Here is a 24,690-nt window from a genome sequence, read left to right as displayed (position 1 = left end):
TGAACGAGTAGTAAAATTCGAAAAAGAACTGAACCAACCAACGTTCAAACTCTTTATAAAATCGTGTTTACTTTATGTGAAATTTTTGTAATGTAATAACATATTGAAAAGAACAAAAAATAATCACTTAAACATCACGAAAAAAGTCTCAAATTACAATTCGACACTTTTCCCATAAACCCAGTGGCGCCATCTTCAGTTAAACGCAGCACTTGTAACAAAGTTAGTTCATAGAAGACCGGAATCAACATTCTCTGACTTTATGCTACCAAGAGTGATGGTTTAAAATAAAACCTTAAATGTATACACGAGTATATAAGTTAAAGTTCATACGACAAAAAATGTTACGTTTTGTTGTTTGTTTCAAGTTAAGCACAAAACTACACAATGAGGTGTCTGTGGTTTCCCCACACTGGGTATCAAAACACGGTTTTTAATGTTGTAAGTCCACAAACACGTCGTTCTGCCAATGGCGGACAAATGTCAGGAAACATCAGATAGACTTTAGTACGTTGAACGCACGCGTGCCAGAGCACGCGATCAGTATGCACTTATCATAAAGCATCAACTATGATTACAAGTGTAAGATAGAAAAGATGCGTGCATTTGTGATACCAAAACGTGTAAATCAACATCAACTGTTTTGTTTTCTGGTCGAAGCAGTTTGTGTCTCTTTATGGTAGGCCAAAGGTATTCAAACTGATAGCCTATCTGGACTGTGAACCTCTCTTTGTGCACTATAATAGAGAACATCACTTCTCGTTATTCGGTCAAACAAGAATAGGTCAAGAACTGTCAGGGGGCGCTGTTACTTGTTACTTTCTCTCCAGTCTATCTCAAAATTATGTATGGACAACTATACGCAGATATGGCTTTACAAAAATAAACAATATAATGAACCACATTTGCCAAGTTTAAATTCAATAGAATTTTTGTAATTCACAAAATGAAAAAAGTTAATCATGATAATCAATAGCAGTGTCAAGTTCATAACATAGGGAAATCATACAGAGAAATAAGGTAATCAGTAGTAGGGTCTAGTTAACAACATAGGGAAATCATACAAAGAGATAAGGTAATCAGTAGTAGGGTCTAGTTAACAACATAGGAAAATCATACAGAGAAATAAGGTAATGTGTACTAGGGTCTAGTTAATCAAATAGGGAAGTAATACACCGAAAGCAACTAATTATTGGCACGAGAGGTTGCTAAGATACAAGGTCACCAATGGAGGCGCCCTGCTTATAGATGTAGAAGGTTACAGAGAGAGAGAAAAGTTGCTGTCAGGAATGTCCAAATTCATGGTCATTCACGGATCGAAAATAGTTAGGGACAATTGTACTATAGGATACCTTCCGCTATACCACTGAAAGTGGGGTGGTAGTGCTTTGTTTCAACAAATAAATTTCTCTAATGCTATTTATGCTATTCATTATCATCAAATGTAACATGTCCTTATAAGTTACACTAATAGAATATTGATAATGTTTCTTTCTTTTGAATTTCGGACAAAGCTACATGAGGGCTATATGCGCTAGCCGTCCCTACTTTAGCAGTGTAAGACGAGAGAGAGGGTAGCTAGCCATTACCACCACCCACCGCCAACTCTTGGGCTACTCTTTTACCAACGAATAGTGGGAATGATCGTCACATTATAACGCCCCCACGGCTAAAAGGGCCGTGTGTTTGGTGTGACGGAGTTCAAACCTGCGACTCTCAGATTACAGGTCGAACATCTTAACCACATGCTCGTTATTTGAATCAATCATCTGACGCGCCCTCTAGCGGCACAGCAGTATGTTTGCGGACTCACAACGCTAGAAACCAGGTTTCGATACAGACAGATAGCCAATTGTGTAGTTTTGTGCTTAATTACAAACACATAAACAATAAACTGATGATATCCTACTGACGAATTAAAACAAACAAAAAGACAACAACAACCCAACATTAGAGTGCTTTCGGATCGTTCATTATTCTTTGTACTTCCGTCGAAGAACTGTCGACTATTTGAAAGCGCTCGAGTTTGCTAACTCTTTTTTTTTTTTTTTTTATCAGCACTGATATTTCACCTAGTAAATTATTATACATTAAATAGGAAATAAAGATGTGGTACAAAGTAACCTCAAACATGGGGAACATTGACCCAATTTTCACTTAGGTGTATTTTCCTATTTTGGTTTTATAAAACAAAAATAAATGTTCTGCCTTGTGTCTCGTGATCCAACATACAAAAGATCGAATTCGAAAAAGCCCATATTGAGGAAAGAAATAATCATCTATTTATATAGATAGATAGATATAAATATTATATACATTTTAAAGTTCCTAAATCCGGCTCAGAATTACTGCGATTTACAGTACCTATTTGTATTTCAATCGTTTTTTCCTAATTTAAGATTTTGAAATAACTAATTGTACAAATATTTAACTCAAAGCTATTTTTAGTTATATCTGTAAGCGTGAGTTTTTTTCTACATGACTATATGCTAAAGTTGTATTCTGATAAAATATATTTATTATAAAGTAACAGTGTTAGGTCATTGTATTTTTAAACATTTTGTTTTTTATTCGATCCTCGAGCTTCACAGACAGTGTTCAAACCACAAAGCTGTACTAAATAGGGGAAGTTTATCCTGTCTGGCATAGCCTGGTGGTTAGGGTGTTAGACTCGCAATCTGGCGGTCAGAGGTTCGAATACCTGTTGCTGAATTCACTCATTCTTTTGCTGCGGTGGCATTATTATCTCATGACTTTTATTATCCCACTATTTACTGGTAAAAGAGTAGCCCAAGAGTTGGCGGTGGGTGATGCTTATTAGCCGCTTTCTATCTTGTCAATCCCTGCTAAACGAGGGACGGCTAGCGCATTTAGCGCTTACGTTGTTTTACGCTAAATTCCTGAACAAATAAACAAGTTTTAGCCGAACCAAATCGGTTTTGATGACGTCAGAACAGATAGCGATTCGTGATGTTCATTATCTGCCCGTGCGGTTCTAATCTGTCATGTGATAATACAAGCGTAAAAATATTCCCATAGATGTATACAATAAAACTAGTTTTATCAGAAACATTTACATCTTGTGCTGAGTTTGCATCTTTGTTCAGACTTAGTTCTGTATTCTGACTATTTGTGGTGGTCTGACTGACTTGGTGGTGTGTTCGTAAAGTTATTTTAAAAGTGCTGTTGTTGTAAGTTAAATGGCTTCAAAACACTTTGAACTGGAGTGTCAATATGAAAAAATGGTTCCAGCTCTTGGGGTTACCAGGTACGTTGACTTTGACTGGTTTTACTAATCACTTCATTACAAGTGGCAATGTATTAAAACATCTTCTAGCCAACAGAATCCCTTAGATTACATGATGAAGCCTCTAGCTATAGCGTCTTATAATAGTATTTGTTTATTTGTAGTTAAGCACAAAGCTACACAGTGGGCTGTCTGTGTCGTGTCCACCATAGTGTCGAAAGCCAGGTTTTAGTGTTTTAAGTTCATAATATTACCGCTGAGTCGCTGGGAGAATAGCGGTATTTGGTTTGTTTCAGAACAAAACCACATTAGTGTTTCAATACGTTTTCGCGTGTGTTATAGTATAATCTCATTACGTGTAATTCATTCTTTATCAAAGGTTACAGAGACTATGCTTTTGTAAACTTGGGCTATAACTTGTATACTACGCTTCAGACAAAGACGTTACTCAAACAAATATAATATTTTAACTGTGAATAAAAGTATGTGAGTCTATAATGCGTTATTTCACAAACACTCTTCGTGACATCGAAGTTAAATTATTATTTATTTATAGTTAATACTGTTATTTCTAAAACAAAATTCATTGACACCTCCAGTTAAAGACGAAATTATCCGCGATCTTCTAGATTATATACTACGTGGAAGACGTTAGCCTGAGGTGTTTGTTTTTTAATTTAAGTGTGTAAGATTAGACGGAAGGCAGCTGGTCATAACCACTCACCACCAACACTTGGGCTACTTTTTTACCAACGAATAGTGGGGTTGAGCGTAACATTATAACGCTCCGCGATTAAAAGGGCGAATGTGTTTGGTGTGACTTGATTTCGAACTCGCGACCCTCAGGTTATGAATTGAGCGCCTTAACCACCTGCCCATGCCGGGGCAGCCTGAGTTTTTGAAAATAGCATATTAGCGACTCTATTCTCTTTTTATGTTCTAAATTATGTTTTATCTACTATTTATGTATTTGTTTTTTGTTAAATATTTGTCGTTAGATGGAAGCTGAATATAAAATATGATATACAATTCTGATATAACTTTTGTGAGATTTCGTATAAGGCTTACAGTGTTCCGTCACACACCCAGGAATACTACACATTATGAATTAAGGGTTGTTAATACCTCAGAAATACACGTTTCTTTTAATTCCACATACACCCTTGTGCACATTAATTGAAACAAGACGGGAAATTACGTTTTTTTTCAGTTTTTTTGCGTTTTATTTCTGAGAATCCAAAAATTACTCACAAATTAATACATGATATAACCGCCTTTATTTTTCAGAAGATCATTAATCCACTTTGGCATCGAGTCCACGAGTTGACTGCAATCTTTACTAATTTTTGGATCGTGGTACCACACCTCAATTATGGCCTCAATTAGCTTATCTTTCGTAATACAGTCTTTTCCCCGAAGTCTTTCTTTACAAATCGCCCAAAGATTTCCAATAGGTTTTAAGTCCGGAGAGTTTCCAGGCCAGTCCAGCACCTTTATTCGCGTTGTAGTCATAAAATTCTTCACAAGTTTCGATGTGTGGCACGGAGCCAAATCTTGCTGAAAAATGCCAGATCCATCTGGAAATCTCTTTTTCAATTCTGGAACGACTCTTCTCTGCAAAACTTAGATGTACTGTGGTCCTTGCATCATACCTTCTACGATATATAAGCCTCCGATGCCATAGTACCTTAAAAAGCCCCAAAACGTCTTCTTCAAGGGATGTTTTACGAACTGATTGATGTGAGATTTTCGAAGTTTCTCACCTGGAGATCTGCGAACATGCAGACTTATTTGACCCTGTACGAAGAAATGAGTCTCATCACTGAATAACACCTTCCTCCATTGTTCTTGCGTCCAGTTCTCGTATTTCAGACCCCATTGATACCGTTTTTCTTCATTGAGTTGGTAAGAAGTTGTTTTTTGACTGATCTCCTTGCCGTTCTAACGCAATTTTGAGTGACGTAATATTTCTCAAAATTTCGTCATATATCCCAAAAATAGATCGACCGTACTGCAAAACACAACTAATTACGCTGTCTGTGTGAGAAAATGATTATTAAAAGAAATCACCGGGTCCAGCGAGACTACACCGGCCGCCATGCTGAAAATATTGTAAAATGACCATTTGTTTTAATTAATTTGCACAAGGGTGTATGTAAAAGAAAACATGCTACTTGGTTTTTAATATTGTTTACGTACACTTATAATTGCGTGTCACCGTGTATGATGATTGGAAGGCCCGGCATGGCCAGGTGGGTTAAGACTTTCGACTCATAATCTGAGGGTCGCGGGTTCGAATCCCGTCGCACCAAACGTGCTTACCATTTCATCCGTGGAGGCGTTATGATGTGACGGTCAATCCGACTATTCGTTGGTAAAAGAGTAGCCCAAGAGTTGGCAGTGGGGGGGGTGATGACTAGCTGCCTTCCCGCTGGTCTTACACTGCTAAATTAGGGACGGCTAGCGCAGATATCCCTCGAGAAGCTTTGTGCGAAATTCAAAAAGACAAACAAACAATGATAATTGGGTCACTTGGAAAAACGTTCATTATTTTTTAACTTTTAAAATTGTACATTTATTATGTAGATAAACTTAATAATGCAAACAGCATACACAAATCCACATATCATCCATTATACGGTTTACAAAGATTTCTAACTTTTTGTGGTAATCTACAGAAATAAAAACAAATGTGTGAATAGCAGCGTGAAAGTCCTGTTTACACCTCACAAGTAATTACTCCAGAACGTGACGTGTGCGTTACCGATGACATTATGCATGTCGTAAAGATGTTTACCAAGAAATTCATTAATAAAGCTAAATAGAACTGCATTTATTTCTTATGTTTTTGTTTTAAATTCTTGTTCAAGACATTTTTACACACAGGTACACCAGTTGTTATTATATTGGTAAGCGTGACATGTAATAACAAAACATTTAATTTTTAACATAAAACCAGCCTCACTGTACCGTTAGAATCCCTTTATCAGCACTTATCACGGAGTGAAAGACAAGATCTACTTTACACTTGTAATAAAAAATTTTTATTTTGTTTGTTTTTAATGAATTTCGCGCAAATATACTCGAAGCTATCTTCGCTAGCCGTCCTTAATTTGAAGTGATACACTTGAGGGAACATAGCTATTGAACATTACCCAGTTTCAGTTCTTGGGACACTATTTGTCAGCAAAGAGTGGGACTTGAAATCCTCACTCTGTCCAGGCTCGAAAAGCGAACGCGTGCGGTGGGGGAATTCGAAATCGCGACCTGATTACGAGACGAGCTCCTCAAACAAGCCCATGCCAAGCCCAGGGAAGTTCCTTACAATCACTTTCTAAACGTTAAAAATATAACTTGTTGTTGTTTAGCTTTGTTAGATTAGATAAGATTAGAGAGGAATGTTTAAGTTGTTTTTCTAACATGGAAGATGTGCAGCTGTAAAAGTATGACCTTTTCTACTTTGAAAATGTTTCCTGATGTAGTTTTGGCTTCCACTGATGCCAGCACTGGTTTCTGTTGGCTTTCACTGATGCCAGCACTGGTTTCTGTTGGCTTCCACTTATACTAGCACTGGTTTCTGTTGGCTTCCACTGATGCCAGCACTTGCTTCTGTTGGCTTCCACTTATACTAGCACTGGTTTCTGTTGGCATTCACTGATGCCAGCACTGGTTTCTGTTGGTATTGTGATGCCAGCACTGGTTAACATGTTGGCTTCCACTGATGCCACCATTCTGACAAGATAAGCTTCTGGACAATGACAATAGTTGTACGTATTGTGTGCCACCTTGACTAACATATTAGTTACATGTATTGTGTACCATTCTGACAAGCACATTAGTTATATTATTTTGTAACATCATGATTAACACATTAGTTATATGTATTGTGTGACATCCTGACTAGCACATAAGTTATATGTATTGTGTGACATCCTGACTAGCACATTAGTTATATTATTTTGTAACATCCTGAGTAGCACATTAGTTTTATGTATTGTGTAACATCCTGACTAGCACATTAGTTATATGTACTTTGTAACATCCTGACAAGCACATTAGTTATATGTACTTTGTATCATTCTGACTAGCACATTAGTTATATTATTTTGTAACATCTTGACTAACACATTAGTTTTATGTATTGTGTGACATCCTGACTGGCACATTAGTTATATGTACTTTTTAACATCCTGACTAGCACATTAGTTGCATATTATTTTTGTAACATCTTGACTAGCACATTAGTTTTATGTATTGTGTGACATCCTGACTGGCACATTAGTTATATGTACTTTTTAATATCCTGACTAGCACATTAGTTATATTATTTTGTAACATCTTGACTGACACATTAGTTTTATGGTATTCTGTGACATCCTGACTGGCACATTAGTTATATGTACTTTTTATATCCTGACTAGCACATTAGTTGCACATTAGTTATATGACTTTGTAACATTCTAACTAGCACATTAGTTATATGTATTGTGTGACACCGTGAATGGCACAAGAGTTATAAATATTCTGTGACAACCTGAGTAATATGAGAGTCCTATGTTTTCTGTAACATCTTGACTGACACAATATTGCTTGGTATTCTGTTTCATCCTGGCTGACACAGGAATTCTAGGTATTCTGTTTCATCCTGGTTGACACAGGAATTCTAGGCATTCTGTTTCATCCTGGCTGATACAGGAATTCTAAGCATTCTGTTTCATTCTGGCTGACACAATAGTTCTAGGTATTCTGTTTCATCCTGGCTGACACAGGAATTCTAGGCATTCTGTTTTATTCTGGCTGGCACAATAGTTCTAGGTATTCTGTTTCATCCTGGCTGACACAGGAATTCTAGGCATTCTGTTTCATTCTGGCTGACACAATAGTTCTAGGTATTCTGTTTCATCCTGGTTGACACAGGAATTCTAGGTATTCTGTTTCATCCTGGCTGACACAGGAATTCTAGGCATTCTGTTTCATTCTGGCTGACACTATAGTTCTAGGTATTCTGTTTCATCCTGGCTGACACAGGAATTCTAGGCATTCTGTTTCATTCTGGCTGACACAATAGTTCTAGGTATTCTGTTTCATCCTGGTTGACACAGGAATTCTAGGTATTCTGTTTCATCCTGGCTGACACAGGAATTCTAGGCATTCTGTTTCATTCTGGCTGACACTATAGTTCTAGGTATTCTGTTTCATCCTGGCTGACACAGGAATTCTAGGTATTCTGTTTCATCCTGGATGACACATTAGTTCTAGGTATTCTGTTTTATTCTGGCTGGCACAATAGTTCCAGGTATTCTGTTTCATCCTGGCTGACACAGGAATTCTAGGCATTCTGTTTCATTCTGGCTGACACAATAGTTCTAGGTATTCTGTTTCATCCTGGCTGACACAATAGTTCCAGGTATTCTGTTTCATCCTGGCTGACACAGGAATTCTAGGCATTCTGTTTCATTCTGGCTGACACTATAGTTCTAGGTATTCTGTTTTATCGGGCTGACACAATAGTTCTAGGTATTCTGTTTTATCTTGGCTGACACATTAGTACTAGGTATTCTGTTTCATCCTGGCTGACACATTAGTACTAGGTATTCTGTTTCATCCTGGCTGACACAATAGTTCTAGGTATTCTGTTTCATCTTGGCTGACACATTAGTTCTAGGTATTCTGTTTCACTCTGCCTAGCACAGTAGTTATAGCTATGCTGTGAAATCTTGACTAAAACAAAGGTTCTATGCCTTTTGTGACACCTTGACTAGCACAAGAATTTTATGAATTCTGTGATATTCTGACTTGGACAATAGTTTAAATATTCTGTAACGTGGTCAAATACATTAATTGAAAGGGTTTGAGACCCTGAGTTCAAAACTGTAATTAAATGTAAAATCTGTTAAGAAATGGCAGAGCTATAAGCTAAAACGTTTGCATTTGATAAACAACAATAAAGTAAACAAAGTCAGAACCGTCGTATGAGCCGCTTTGTCACTGCTAAAAATACTGTACGGAAAAGGTGAACACCTAACCGTGCAGTGGCGTAGATAGATAAAACATTTGTTTGTTTGTTAGAGCAAAGAAATGTCGGGTATTTGCTGTTTCCACCGAGGAGAACCCAATCCTGAATATCAGAGCTGCATGTCCGTAAATATGCTGCTGTCCCACACGGGGACTGTATAATATTTGGAAATAACCAAATATAACAGGGTATAGAAATAGACAAAATAAATATATTTAAAACAGATTATTGAGAAGCACTATTAAGTTATTTGACCACAAGAGTGTGTTTAAGTGTTCTATAACAACGAAAATTAAAAACAGCCATGCATTTTTGTGTTTATATTGCACACTACAGGGTGGCCCGTAAGTCCCTACCCATCCATATGTTATTATGTTATATTCAATAATACCAATGATGAGTTGAAGGCAGCTGTTACCGCGGCATTTGGAACAATAACCCCTGCTATGTTAGGAAAATGTCTCATAGAACATGGCGTCGCATAATATTATGCAGCGAGAATGAGGGACAGCACACAGATACATAAGATATATGGATGGGTAGGGACTTACGGGCCACCCTGTACACTTACGATGCTAGCTAAGTCGCTCTACCTAGATGGAACTGTTAAAGTTACTTTAGATTTCGTAATCTTGTTCTAGAAATAATATTTCGTACGTGTCTATGCACAAGCCTTCTATTCGACGCGTGTATTTGACATAGTTTTACTCGCCGTTTATTCTTTATCTAATGCGTTCTGGATTATTTAGGTATTTAGCACGTGTCGTTGTTGTTATTGTTACTGTAATAATTGCAAATAGGTACCATAGGCGCGTTATAAAGAGTAACAGTCAATTCCTTAGCATTAATTGCGGGCGATAAGGTGCTTCCGACTGACCGTCTCCTTTCTGGTCTAGTACTTGACCTTACAGTCGGTGAGAGATAGCCTTAGTCCATTTTTTATCGCATACAAAAGCAAACAAACACGAACCCTCGCTCTGCGGATTACTATTTACAAGTACAGTTTACTTCTCAGTCAGGCCTTGTTTCTTGAATATTTGCCTTTTGGGGAGTTGTGTTAAGATGGAATATGGAGCTTGCCATAGAATTCTTTTTAATGTCATGACTGTTGGGGACAGTTGACACGAAAACGTTACAAAGCCATGGCTCATGTCCGATTCCGGAAGTGATGGAGATCTGAAATAGAAAGGTAGTAACCCAACCTGTTGTAGAGTTATCACACTTGTATTTTGATAATGTTAGCAATTCATCTCGCTTCTCTCTCAAAAATAAATCGACTTCGTTGTAAATACCGAGAAATTAAACGGAATTCGGTTATGGTAGCAAATATTTTTGGGTCAAATCCATACAGACCTTTCTGGGCATAAGTAACGTATATAATAGTAGTCATATATACGTCTGTAACCTAATAAACTGTATCCATGTATTTGAATAAATAAGTTTGTTACTTAATAAATCATATGTATGCGTTTTTCCATATTTAATTTTTGAAATACGGACCTCCGCTGAAGAGAAACGCCCATACAAGGCTATGTTGCGCAGCGCCCCCATGAGATTTTTAGAGAATTCAATAATTATAGATTCAAAAATATTTCGTGCAGACTAACGATTGGCTTGTTTTTGTTGTTGTTTCTGCCCACAAATAATCATCTCAAGTCAGTGACTTGTTATTTTGATATTAAACTAATGTCCAGAAGAATCACAACAATTCGCTGTTTTTTTTTCTTCACGTTAGAAATACGTAAACGTCCCCTTTATGAAGTGAATTGTTACTAGTGTGTCAATATCAAGCTCTCATTTACGTCAGTCAGAAACATGAAACATACAACTAAACAAAAATTATACACCCCGTTAGTTATACACTTAAGTTTCCTTTACACGAGCAAATTGCAGCTAATTCACCTGGATTGGCTGCTTCAAGACGGTAGAGGCAGTTCACGTGAATGAGTTTGTCCATTTCTGTGGTGAAAAGAACCTTTCGTACTACACGGCTCACATTCTGAGCTGCCGTCAAACATTCCAGACACTCTGACTACAGTAAGTGAGTACCTTTTTCTCGTTCTATGCTAAATAAATCAAATGACTAAGCCCGCAGAGATAAATTACGTTATGAATTTACTATGTGAGCCAGTTGTCCGTAACATGAAGTGGAAGTTAGGTAAAACCCTTCCTTTGTCAGTCGAGTGTTCTCGAGTGTTTAAATGCGTATTCAGATGGTTGAGCCAACGCAAGCTGAATACAAATGTTTTTCAACCTTCAGCGAATCCTGACGGAGTTCGTCTGTTTGCTTGTTTTTTTGTAACCGTTGTACAACAGAATCTAATGTTACGTATGATGTATGTTATTGGAGAAACTCCAAACAACCTTTCATACGTTGCTTCATTTGTGTGTGTGTGTGTGTATTATGTATATATATATGTATATGTTAGCAAAGTCAAACGTGACCCTGTAACTAGCGTGTCAGACTACGGGGGCACCGATGCATTATAAGGGTGACAGTCAGATCCTATTGCTTGTCAGGCAAGTATAGCCCAAGGATTAGCGACGGGTACATTTGACCATCTGTTTTGCCTGTGTATTATTCGTTTCAAATTGGAGACGCGTAGTTCTGATAGCTCTCACGTAGTTGGCAATAAGCAAACAAATAAAAAAAAAAAATCCTTCTTCAGCTAATACAGCCACCTGAACACGTTTCCTTGACTATACAATTTGAGTATAGGCGTGGTTGAAGAAGGGTAAACGTATATTATCTACGTTGTGCTCAAGTGATATGTGCGTAGACAAGCGAACCCGATGATACGTTACGTATTAGTCGTGTTTTTGGTACGACGATATTAGAAGTTGACCCCTGTGAGTCTAAGCTCACTTGAACAAAATGTCTCGTATTTCGTCATATCCTTTTACTCAATATCTTATACCACAGCTTAAGATTCTTGGAGTAATACAACGAAATGAGAATAGGTTTCAGAAAGCTCTGCACTTTATTCTAAATACATTGCTTTAGTTAACCCAAAACAAGTTAGATACTTTTACATTGTGTGTGCAACGTTACACAGTTGATCTCACAATATTGTATCCAGTAGTAGTCTTAGAATATCATTTTTTTTTTGCTATTGTTATATAACTGTTGTTATATTTTTCCAAAGCAAGACTGTAACAATAGTACTATATAATGTTACTGTTCCGTTATATAGTACTATTTAATGGTATAGTAACATAAAATGACACACACAATATCTTTGTGACACAGTAATGTTACACCAATATCTCCGATACATAAAAACGTAACGACATACTAATATATCTTATACGTGTGTGTCTGTATATATATATCAAAGACATGTAACGCTTATAGTAGTACGTCCTATTTAAACAAAATCGCTACTGGAGAGAAAACTTTAGAAACCTATACTCTTACATGTTTTTAGATATCGTTTAATATTAATATTTGTAGTAATTAGGGTTAAACAACAAAATAATAACTAGATTTATGTGGATTGGTAATTAAAAATAGTAAGTTTAAGGCTCTAAGTTAGAGTTTTGTGGTATAACCTGCACTACAACGTCAAATTAGGCTTAGGACATGTAACGGTGCTTTAGGCTTGCTATTTAAATTTAAACTATCGGTAAATCACAAAATAGGTTAAATACATTATTTTATTAAAGAAGTATAACCTAAAGACTAGTTGTTTGTCTATTCATGTATTAATGTTTTAAGGATAAACGTTTTTATATAACTTTAGATCTATTAGTTTAAATTCTAGGCCTGGCATGGCCAAGCGCGTAAGGCGTGCGACTCGTAATCCGAGGGTCGCGGGTTCGCGCCCGCGTCGCGCTAAACATGCTCGCCCTCCCAGCCGAGGGGGTGTATAATGTTACGGTCAATCCCACTATTCGTTGGTAAAAGAGTAGCCCAAGAGTTGGCGGTGGGTGGCGATGACTAGCTGCCTTCCCTCTAGTCTTACACTACTAAATTAGGGACGGCTAGCATAAATAGCCCTCGAGTAGCTTTGTGCGAAATTCCAAAAAAACAAACAAACAAAACAAAGTTTAAATTCAACTTACAGGCAGGTTATATAGCAAGCTAAATACGTTGTATTCTTACATAAAAATCATCTCAAGAATAGTCGTTTCTCACTTCTATAAAATTAAAGACAAAATTAATTACTTTTGTGCAAAGACAAAGTAATGATAAAAAATGCTGTGATTTATCTGATGTTCAAACGTTAAGTTTAACAATGTTGTCAATAGGCTACTGGTATTTAGTGTTGAGTATGTATTCCCAGGCTACAAATACAATGCTCAAGACTAGTGTTGGCATTAAGCGTTCACAGTTTGTTAGGTGTAATGTGGAAATGAGTCGGTTTTATTTGGGTTGGTAGGCAATTTTAAGGAAGCTAGCAGTGAAGACATGCAATTTGTTTGTAGAATTTGCAGTTTCGAGAAGAAATTGAAAGCTATCCTAATTAAAATAGAGGTAATAGATGTGTAAAATGTGTGAACTGACAGTAGGATTTCAAGAGGAGACTTAAGCTTTTACACATGCAAAGAATGCATCAGTTAACAACGACTTTAAGGAAGTTATAAAGAGTACTGTTAGGTCTAAAAGTTGTGAATTTAATAGTAACATACATGTTTTATTGAGTAACGTATTTCAGTCCTTGGTTTTTGCAGATGAGGAACTACTGGAGGGAAAGAAAACAAAAGGATCAGAGAAGGATGTGGATAATAAACTAAATAAGGTTACAGTAAAAGGTGATTCTTTGATCTGGCATGTGGGTAAGATAATCAGTGGGATAATTAGATTATGCTACCCAGGGGTACAGGTTGAGGAAGTAACTGACAAAGCAAGAAGTATATTGTGAAGAAATCTAGCAATGATTCAGTTTTTGTTTTTCATGTGAGAGCTGATGATATAGGGAAAGGTAGGCCAGAAGAGCTAACTGATACGCTTAAAGGCATTTAGAGAACAGCGACATAATTTAATATTGCTAGAGATACTGCCGATAATTGGGGATGAAATTATAATTAGGTCACTAGAGCTGAATACGTTAATATGCAAGGATGACCAGATTGGCTGGTTAGACTTGTGGGGTTAGTTTAATGGGAGAAGGAAGCTTTTTGGAATGGATAGGGTCTGGCTTGTTTGGTAAGGCTAATAACTCAACTGTAAGGAAGGTTGCTAACTAGGACTGACAGCTATGAGGTCAGAATGAACTAAATGCAAAAAGAATAAGAGACAGAGAAAAGTGTAATACAGGAAATAAGTATCGAACTAGTTATAAGAGTAGGCTTAATTGTTATTGCTTAATGTTATAATAAATAAAATAGATGACTTTAGAGCACTAGTAGGAATGGAGGATTTTGATATTATGAGAATAACTGAAACATAGTTAAACTGTAGATGATTTTGATGGCAGAATTTTTTTTTTTGAAATATAGGGTTGGAAGGTATGTAATAGGGATAGAGTTATAAACAGAGGGGGGGAAGTGGCTTTATATGTAAAATGTGAGTTATGTCTTGTTGAACATAACGATATGAAATATAATAGACTGAATACATTTTGATTTATATTAATGGATAAAAAAGGAAAAGTCTTTTTGTGGGAATTTGTCACACACCACCAAATGATGCTGATAAAGTTAGTGAGAAACTTTACAGTGAGGTTAAGATTTTAACTATTTATGAAGAATCATGGGCAATTTTAATTTCAGGCATATAGATTGGGAAATGCTAGAGTCAAACCATGAGGGAGAAAGGTTTTTCAGAAACTGTTCAAGATGGTTATCTTTACTAATTAGTCAAGAACCCTACTAGAAACAATGCTAGTTTACGTTTATTGTTAAAATCAAATATAGAAATAATTGAGAGGGAAGATATTAGGGAACGTCTGGGTGAAAGTGATCATTGCTCTATTAGGTTCAATGTTTTATTGCATAAAAAGATAAAGAATAATTATATTTTGATTACAAATTTCAAAAAAAGCAAATTTTGAAGAGATGTGACAAGAATTACCTGTTGTGAAGTGAGCAGCTGAGTTATCAAGAAACACTAATGTTATTGTTGTTTGTCATCAAGCACAAACGGATTTCTGTACTATGCCCACCACGGGTATTAAAATCCGGCTACTAGTAGTAAAGAGAAATTTTTTAAACATTCAACATAAATATATTTCTTTTAGAAAGAAAAGTGTGGCTGTAAGTTGATAAACCAGGTCGGCTCACAAAGGGTGTAAGGAACAAACTTATTGAAAAACTTCATAAATGTAATAAATCTAAATTGATTGGAATTAAAGAAGATTTAGAAGACTATAAAAGACCAAGAAAGATGGTGGAACATTAAGACATCGAAAAGGATGTGTCCAAAAGGGTAGCCTGAAAATGTAAAAATTATCAATGAGGATTTCTTTAAGTACAATAGGTAAAATAATGTTAGGATGGCGGTAGAACCATAAATGGATGATAAAGGAAGTCTAATATCTGATGGTTATGAGATGACTGGGTTATAATATGCTGCTGTTTTGTTAAGTTTTGCTAATGAATCTTTAAACTTTATTCCTCATTTTGAACAGTTGGTAGATGGAAACAAGGTTGAACAAAATCATCACATTAATTCTCAGCTGGTTAAGAAAAAATTGGGAAGTTTAAAGAAGGATAAGTCGCCTGGACCACATTGTATTTTCCTAAGGGTTTTAAAATAGGTTAAGAATTGGATATGTAAGACACCTGATATTACTCTTCGTAGGTCTTTGAATAGTGACCAGGTACGAGAAGACTGGAAGTTAGTTAATGTAACTCCTTTTTGCAAGAATGGTGATAAAAATTCTCCCAGTAATTATAAATCAATTAATCTTACATCTATTGCAAAAAAAAAAAAAATGTGTGTGGAAAGTTTAATAAATGCTTATTTGCCATACCATTTAACATAGTTTAGAATTTTATTGGATGGTTTACATGGTTTTACTAAGGCAAAATCTTACTTTACTCTTTACATAGATGAAAACAAGAGTGTAGATTTGGCGTATTTGGATTAAAAGAAACTGACAAAATGAAACGTAAAAACATTTACTTCTATAGATGTAGGGGATAAGTGAGCTAATTGGATAAAAGAGTGGCTTATTGGAAGAAAGCAGGGTATTGTTATAAACGGAGTTCAGTCAAACTGGCTTAATGTTACCTCAGAGCTTAGTCTTTGGACCTTTGATCTTTTTGATATATTTCAATGACATAGATAATGGGATGGTCAATAAATCACTTAAACTGGAAGATGACTTTCATTTTGGATTTGGTAACTGGCTCACCACGGGTATCGAAACCCGGATTTTAGCGCCATAAGCTGACAAGTATATCGCTGGGGGTTATTTGATAGTTATATTATATATTTTTGGGTGTTGCTGGTTGTAAGAAGAATGCTGCTGTTTTACAAATGTATTTAGATCATCTTTTGAGTTGCTCCAATAAATGGTAGATGGGTTTTAATTATAATAAATGCGAGATAATGTATGTGGGTTATCATGGTTTGTGTTATAACATGTTTAAGAATAATCTTAGCAGCCTCGTGAAAGGAAGATATTTTTCTTTAATTGTTTATCACTCCAAAGTGGGTGCTGCGACTCCTCTGGGGGCCATGAATCATTTTATGGTGGGAGGTCACAAAAATGGGTCGAAAATAAAGATGCTGAATTAATTTTATTTCTACATAAATAATTAACTGATAAATGATAAAAAATTATGTTGAATTAATTAAATGATACACTATGTCGAAAGGAGAGAAATGAAATGCTATTGCTTTTACTACGGCACTATTTTTCAGCCACCATGCTGAAGTTTTAAGTTGGAGGCCTCAAACATTTTTATTCATATCAAGGAAGCCTCCGATTGAAAGAGTTTGGGAGCCACTGCCTTAAACTATCCAAACAGTGTGTTGTTGCTAGTCGTAGAGCAAATAGGATTTTAAGTTTTATCTTTAAAGATATTGAGTACAAGAGGTTATAATTTCATTGTATAGGTCACTGGTTAGGTCACATTTGGAATATTTTATTCAGTTTTTGGTTATTTACTTTAGGAAGGACATTGAATCGTTTGAAAGGATCAGAGAATGGTTACTAGAATGGTGCCTGGGATGGAGAGGTTGTTTTACGAGAAGAGGTTAAGATTTCGGAAATTGTTATCTCTTGACAACAGAAGATTCAGAGGGGATCTGATTGAGGTGTTGTTAAGGGAATTGATAGTTATTATGCATATTCTTGTTTCTCATTTAGCGGTGTGGACAGCAGGACAAGGAGACACAAATATAAAATTTGGTAGGGCAGTTTCATTTCTATAACAGAGTTGTTGTCCTCTAGAATGGGTTATCTACAGATGTTGTGGAAGCAGTAGATTTAAGTGAGGTAAAGAGAAATTTTGATAACTATATGAATGATAATGGCTGTTTCTAAGTGTGTTTTAATAGTTTTAGGTTAGCTTAGTTTAGTTGATAGGATGGGACAGAGTAGATGGACCAACGTGTTCCTTTTTGTCCTTAAACATCATTTTATGTTTAGTAAAGTAATACAAAACTAATATGTCCGATATATTTCTCACTAATGTTTCACTAATTCGTCCTTTACGTAGGAATCAAATATCAGACTAACACGTTTTTTATGTGACATAGTAATATCACACTTATGTATGTAGTACGTATGCCATAGTAACGTCACATTAATACGTCATATATTTAGAAAAATAATGTGACGGTAAAACGTCATATTTACGTGACACGTTTTATATACGTGAAAAACTGATGAAACTGTAATACACCTTATGAATTTTACACCAATTTCACACTTTTGCGTCCTTGGTAATGTTACGCTAATACACTGTTTACGTCAGTGTAATACGTGATGTATGTATGGCTCAGTAATATCTTATATGTGAGTGGCACGCTATAGATGTATGTGGCACTGTAGTGTCACAATAACTTGTCTGGCATGTAGCACGTTAATATGTTGTATGTATGACATGAGTTGTTTGTACGTAAGCACAAAGCTACACAATGTGCTATATGTGCTCTGCCAACTACTAGTATGGAAACCCGTTTTCTAGCATTGTAAGTAGGCAGACATATCGGTGTATCACTGGGAGGCATATGGCGTGGTAATGTAACACACGCATTATCTCTTTGTGACATAGTAATAACACACTGATATGTCTCACATGAATTACAGTGATAACAATATTGTCATGTAAGTGTCGCGGTAAGTGACAGCGGCTTTAAAATCTATACTATTCTCCTCGAGGTGTCTTCTTTCCAAATCGTTTATCTCTAAATTTAGAACCAAGTCACCCGATACACTACATCAAAAGCACCCTTGGAATGTCTTCCCTCGTCAATCTATCAATGAATGTATCTTACAGTGGTGACGTTTTTACGTCTAGAGTGTGTTCAAACATCTGTCTCCTCTGGCTTGGTTCTAAGCAATGAAAGTTTAATCTGAATGCTTCTTGTGTTGACATCATTGAAATACTTATTGCTACAGATAGTCTGCATCGCTGAACAAAGAAAACGTGGGTTTAAGAAGCCAAAGGTTTATAAGAACTTGGAACTTGAAATTACTTTGCATTATTTGTTGTGTATATGTACAATGTACGTTACAAACGTGTCTCATCGGAATAGTGCCGCCTGGCTTTCAGTATCAGCCTATTACACACAGCTATATTTACTAAGTGTGGCTTTATGCTCGAAGACACGAAGAGGTTCTAATTATAGAAATAATTCATCATCTCTCTTAAAGGAACACCCTCAACCTTCTGTGTTTTTATTTTACTTTTTAGTCGATTCACTAATATTGTTTTTCTCCCTCATGACAGGCATATTTAGTAAGAAATCTACCATATCATAAGTGTTAAATGGTGATTGTTTGTTTTGAATTTCACGCAAAGGTACTCGAGGGCTATCTGCGCTAGCCGCCACCAATTTAGCAATTTAAGACTAAAGGGAAGGCAGTTAGTCATCACCGCCCACCGCCAACTCTTGGGCTACTCTTTTACCAACGAACAGTGGGATTGACTGTCACATAATAACGTTCCCACGGCTGAAATGGCAGCATGTTTTGTGTGATGGGGATTCGAACCCGCGACCCTCAGATTACGAGACGAACGCCTTAACCCACCTGGCCATGCTGGGCCAATTAAATGGTGAGAAGGGCTAGAAAAGGAAGTTTATTCATACAGGATACCGAATAGTCCACACGATATGTGCCTGTCATTTTGCCTTTACTTCCATTTAAAAATAAATACTACACTGTCGTTCAGTGATGTTTTATTTATATGTTACATGGCTTACTTAATTATTAATCTGTGAGCTATTTCAACATCGCCTCTCATCTGCCGTTATCTTACAGTTTTCTCAGCTCTTACAGTGAACCAGTCCATTCGCCTCGTTTTTAAGATACCACACTGAAATATTCTGCATGTGTTCATGCAGAATAATTTGACACTAAAACGTCTTTATAACTTATAGCTACACTCCAAGCCAAACCGTACCAACGCTTTCATCTGTTAATTTACGGCGACAGTTACGAAAGAGAACATTCCGACCCGACATTTGTATGCCGTGTTCTATATTTCGCTCGACTTTGTTTCTCATCGTTAACTTAACTATAAAATAAGAATGAAAGATAAAGTAGATTTATTTTTAGACAACATGTTTGATGTAACGTAGTATTTCATATTCCACTGTTTTTTTCTTTGAACTTATGATTTGAAGAGAAAAGGGTTTGGTTTGAATTTCGCTGCAGGAGGGATCTCTGTGCGTCCTTAATTTAACAGAAAGATTAGAGGGAAAGCAGCTAATCATCACCAACCACCGCCAACACTTGTACTACTCTTTTAACAACGGATAGTAGGATTGACCATTACATTATAACGCCCCTACGGCTGAAAGGACGGGCATGTTTGGTGCGAGGGGGATTCAAACCCGCGACCCTCGGATTATGATTCGAACGTCTTAACCACTTGGCCATTCTGGGCCTAAAGAACGTAACTCAGAAAGTGTTTTTCTTAATTTGCAGTTAATACCACTTGAACCCACGAATTTAACATTGTAAATTACCTGAAGAGAATATTGTTAGCTTGGCGACTCATTTGTTTGTTTGTTTAGAACTAAGCACAAAGCTACACAATGGGCTATAAGTGCTCTGCCCACCATGGGTATCGGAACCCGGTTTTTAACGGTGTAAGTCTGCAGACATATCATTGTGCTACTGTGGGGCAGAGCGTTTATGACGTTTTTGCCATGTTTATTCAATGTTTGGAACATATAAAGTGCAGCTCAAAAATAGTGTTTACTGGTTATGCAGTGATAAATCTAAAGTAAATAAATATTTTATAGTTCCTAAATTTGGCAGAGAACACCTTTATGACGCTTATCTTGTTATCTCATTGGCTTATTAATGTATTTCTTTTTCAGAACTGAATAGCGAACGAGGTGTCAAAGTCAGTAAAGTGATCATAAGTGACGTCATTCGTAACCATGGTACCCATTATGGCAACAGAGAAGTGTTTAGGTTGATTCCGAAAATGGTTTGTTTATGTTGAGTTTCCCGCAAAAATACCCAAGAGCTTTTTGAAGCAATAAAGTAGCGAGAAAATACTTAGTTAACACCACCAGCTGTTCGGCTACTCTTTATCAACGTAAAATGGTATTGATCGTAAAATTCAAACACCCCATGGCTGAAAGGGTGACCATATCGAGACTCGCAGATTGCTAGTCAAGCGATGTAACCAAGTGATGTGTTAAAAGGAATGTGGCAGTTTGTTTTGTCGTGTAATCACAAAGCTACACGATTGGCTGTGTGCGCCGTGCTCTAGCGTCATCTTTGCCAGTTATCTTTGCTTGGTCGGCATTTCAAAACTATGGATGGTAGCAGATAGCTTTAATGAATTTGCCATAAAACAAACAAACCTTTTACCTTGTAATGCATACCTTCTGAGTCAGTTGTAAGTTATAATATGCCAAGTTTAGTATGTTAAACTGTCTTTTGTCCTCAGTGGCACAGCGGTATGTCTGCGGACTTACAATTCCAGAAAGCGGGTTTTCGAAACAGAAGTGCCTAAAGCAATGGCCCGGCATGGCCTAGCGCGTAAGGCGTGCGACTCGTAATCCGAGGGTCGCGGGTTCGCGCCCGCGTCGCGCTAAACATGCTCGCCCTCCCAGCCGTGGGGGTGTATAATGTGACGGTCAATCCCACTATTCGTTGGTAAAAGAGTAGCCCAAGAGTTGGAGGTGGGTGGTGATGACTAGCTGCCTTCCCTCTAGTCTTACACTGCTAAATTAGGGACGGCTAGCACAGATAGCCCTCGAGTAGCTTTGTGCGAAATTCAAAAACAAACAAAACAAGCCTAAAGCACAGATAGCCCTTTGTGTGTATGATAACAAAACAAATAAAGTTAGCGTTTAGCTCTCAGTGTCACAGTAGACTTACAATGCTAGAAACTGGGCTTCGATACCTGTAGTGGGTAGAACACAATCTATTCTGTAGCTTTGTGCTTATTTGTGCTTAATTTAAACTAAAAACAACAACGTTTAATTAGCTACCTTAATTTCATAATGAGCGGAAAAAGTGATAACTAAACCTGTCATAATGGTGTCTGTTGTGTGTGTGGTTCAGTGGTGTTTGTATGATCATGAAAATTGGTTAACCATTCGTGAAACATTGTGCGGATTGTTGCAAATTAGCAACAATAGAAAACTGAATGAAGAGATTTCCATGCTAGAAAACAAGTTTCTGCACTTATTACTAAACTAACAGATTTTCCTAGTATTTAATATATTAAATACATATTAAATATTAATTCACATTTTCTAAGTAAGTACATGTTGATTACATTTATGATTCCTGCACACCCGACTCTCAAATATTTATGTAGAGTTGTTACTCTTAAGATAGACCCAAAGTTTATTATAAATATACAACGTTACGACAATATTATATTATCACCTGGTAAAAGTAGTTTAATGAAGAATGGTAGTGGTTACACAGATCTACCGAAGAATGGTAGTTGCTACAGTGATCTACTAAAGAATGGTAGTTGCTACACAGATCTACTGAAGAATGGGAGTTGCTACAGTGATCTACTAAAGAATGGTAGTTGCTGCACAGATCTACTGAAGAATGGGAGTTGTTACACAGGTCTACCGAAGAATGGTAGTTGCTACAGAAATCTACTGCAGAGTGGTAGCTTCTACACAGATCTACCGAAGAATGGTAGTTGTTACACAGGTCTACTAACACATGGTAGTTGATATACAAGTTCACTGAAGAATGGGAGTTGTTACACAGATATACTGAAGAATGGTAGTTGTTACACAGGTCTACTAATACATGGTAGTTGATATACAAGTTCACTGAAGAATGGTAGTTGTTACACAGGTCTACTAACACATGGTAGTTGATATACAAGTTCACTGAAGAATGGGAGTTGTTACACAGATATACTGAAGAATGGTAGTTGTTACACAGGTCTACTAATACATGGTAGTTGATATACAAGTCCACTGAAGAATAGGAGTTGTTACACAGATCTACTGAAGAATGGTAGTTGTTACACAGGTCTACTAATACATGGTAGTTGATATACAAGTTCACTGAAGAATGGGAGTTGTTACACAGGTCTACTAATACATGGTAGTTGATATACAAGTTCACTGAAGAATGGGAGTTGTTACACAGATCTACTGAAGAATGGTAGTTGTTACACAGGTCTACTAATACATGGTAGTTGATATACAAGTTCACTGAAGAATGGTAGTTGTTACACAGGTCTACTAACACATGGTAGTTGATATACAAGTTCACTGAAGAATGGGAGTTGTTACACAGATATACTGAAGAATGGTAGTTGTTACACAGGTCTACTAATACATGGTAGTTGATATACAAGTTCACTGAAGAATAGGAGTTGTTACACAGATCTACTGAAGAATGGTAGTTGTTACACAGGTCTACTAATACATGGTAGTTGATATACAAGTTCACTGAAGAATGGGAGTTGTTACACAGGTCTACTAATACATGGTAGTTGATATACAAGTTCACTGAAGAATAGGAGTTGTTACACAGATCTACTGAAGAATGGTAGTTGTTACACAGGTCTACTAATACATGGTAGTTGATATACAAGTTCACTGAAGAATGGTAGTTGTTACACAGGTCTACTAACACATGGTAGTTGATATACAAGTTCACTGAAGAATGGGAGTTGTTACACAGATATACTGAAGAATGGTAGTTGTTACACAGGTCTACTAATACATGGTAGTTGATATACAAGTTCACTGAAGAATAGGAGTTGTTACACAGATCTACTGAAGAATGGTAGTTGTTACACAGGTCTACTAATACATGGTAGTTGATATACAAGTTCACTGAAGAATGGGAGTTGTTACACAGGTCTACTAATACATGGTAGTTGATATACAAGTTCACTGAAGAATGGGAGTTGTTACACAGATCTACTGAAGAATGGTAGTTGTTACACAGGTCTACTAATACATAGTAGTTGATATACAAGTTCACTGAAGAATGGTAGTTGTTACACATATCTACTGAAGAATGGTAGTTGTTACACAGGTCTACTAATACATGGTAGTTGATATACAAGTTCACTGAAGAATGGTAGCTTTTTCATGAATCTTAGTTTTGAACTGTTTGTCAGATCTAACAATATTGTGTTTAAAATGAAGTTGGTTTTTGTTGTTGTGAATTATAAACAAAAAGTGTACCGGTGGTGTGAACTAAAGGAGTGAAGCTATTAATGTAGTTCAAAAAGTGTACCGGTGGTGTGAACTAAAGGAGTGAAGCTATTAATGTAGTTCAAAAAGTGTACCGGTAGTGTGAACTAAAGGAGTGAAGCTATTAATGTAGTTCAAAAAGTGTACCGGTGGTGTGAACTAAAGGAGTGAAGCTATTAATGTAGTTCGAAAAGTGTACCGGTGGTGTGAACTAAAGGAGTGAAGCTATTAATGTAGTTCAAAAAGTGTACCGGTGGTGTGAACTAAAGGAGTGAAGCTATTAATGTAGTTCAAAAAGTGTACCGGTGGTGTGAACTAAAGGAGTGAAGCTATTAATGTAGTTCGAAAAGTGTACCGGTAGTGTGAACTAAAGGAGTGAAGCTATTAATGTAGTTCGAAAAGTGTACCGGTAGTGTGAACTAAAGGAGTGAAGCTATTAATGTAGTTCAAAAAGTGTACCGGGGTGTGAACTAAAGGAGTGAAGCTATTAATGTAGTTCAAAAAGTGTACCGGTGGTGTGAACTAAAGGAGTGAAGCTATTGATGTAGTTCGAAAAGTGTACCGGTAGTGTGAACTAAAGGAGTGAAGCTATTAATGTAGTTCGAAAAGTGTACCGGTGGTGTGAACTAAAGGAGTGAAGCTATTAATGTAGTT

At 36.6% G+C, this 24,690-nt stretch overlaps 1 protein-coding gene across 3 annotated transcripts in view; it reads left to right on the top strand.

Annotated features, from left to right (window-relative positions):
- LOC143226595 (N-acetylated-alpha-linked acidic dipeptidase 2-like) overlaps positions 1 to 24,690 on the top strand; it is a 94,052-nt gene that overhangs the window by 7,318 nt on the left and 62,044 nt on the right. Inside the window, exon 2 of one of the 3 annotated variants that reach the window (XM_076457785.1) lies at positions 13,938 to 14,018. The exons of 1 other annotated variant lie outside the window; for it this stretch is intronic. The gene's annotated coding sequence lies outside the window, so the exon portion shown is untranslated. Of the gene's footprint in view, positions 1 to 11,191; positions 11,301 to 13,937; positions 14,019 to 24,690 lie in introns of those variants that run through there. One more of the 3 variants, XM_076457787.1, reaches the window with a different exon arrangement.

The sequence above is a fragment of the Tachypleus tridentatus genome, chromosome 9, assembly GCF_004210375.1.
Source record: "Tachypleus tridentatus isolate NWPU-2018 chromosome 9, ASM421037v1, whole genome shotgun sequence".
Taxonomy (NCBI): Eukaryota; Metazoa; Arthropoda; class Merostomata; order Xiphosura; family Limulidae; genus Tachypleus; species Tachypleus tridentatus.
The sequence above is the reverse complement of the archived record's forward strand: the minus strand, read 5'-3'. Positions and strand labels throughout refer to the sequence as shown.